We start from the raw sequence: 595 nt of genomic DNA on the forward strand, positions 1-595 counted from the left end.
TATTATTGCCTCATTGTTACAGCGAGGAAGTGGAGGAACAGAGAGGTTAAAAATTTGCCTGGAGATTTTTTTTTAACCCTTACATTTCAGAGACTGCTGAGAAGTGGAAGTAAAAATTGGAATCTTTTACACTGGGAAAGAGTTAGGATTTTGGGCTGGATAAAGTTAAGACCCTAAACTGAAGTGGCCTGATTTTGCACAAGGACTGAGATTCCCCCCCTCCTTATTCAAAGCAAATAGGAGCTGCAGGAGTGCATCATCTTTGAAAAAAATCAGACCGAGTTCATTTTTACCTCTTTCCCCCTAGCCCATAGATGGCCCTACTTCCTCTGCGCAGACTCAGGGGCTTTGGAAAATGCCATCCTCATAAGAGTCTGATCCTGTTCAGGCAGGAAGTGGAGAACTAACAGGTGCTGAGTGTGTTTAGTAGCAGTGGAAGGTTATCCATCTCATGCTGCCTCCCATAGGCAGCCTGGAAAGACCAGGTAGGAATATTGTATTAGAGGCAGTCTGGAGAGAAAGGGGGATGTGATGCAGGAATCGCCTGGTGATGTTCTCTAGACTGTATTATTCAGGAAGTCAGTCAAGATGATCA

This window comes from Emydura macquarii, unplaced genomic scaffold (genome assembly GCF_026122565.2).
Source record: "Emydura macquarii macquarii isolate MOO-44397 ecotype Brisbane River unplaced genomic scaffold, CSIRO-AGI_Emac_v2 contig_1119, whole genome shotgun sequence".
NCBI lineage: Eukaryota > Metazoa > Chordata > Testudines > Chelidae > Emydura > Emydura macquarii.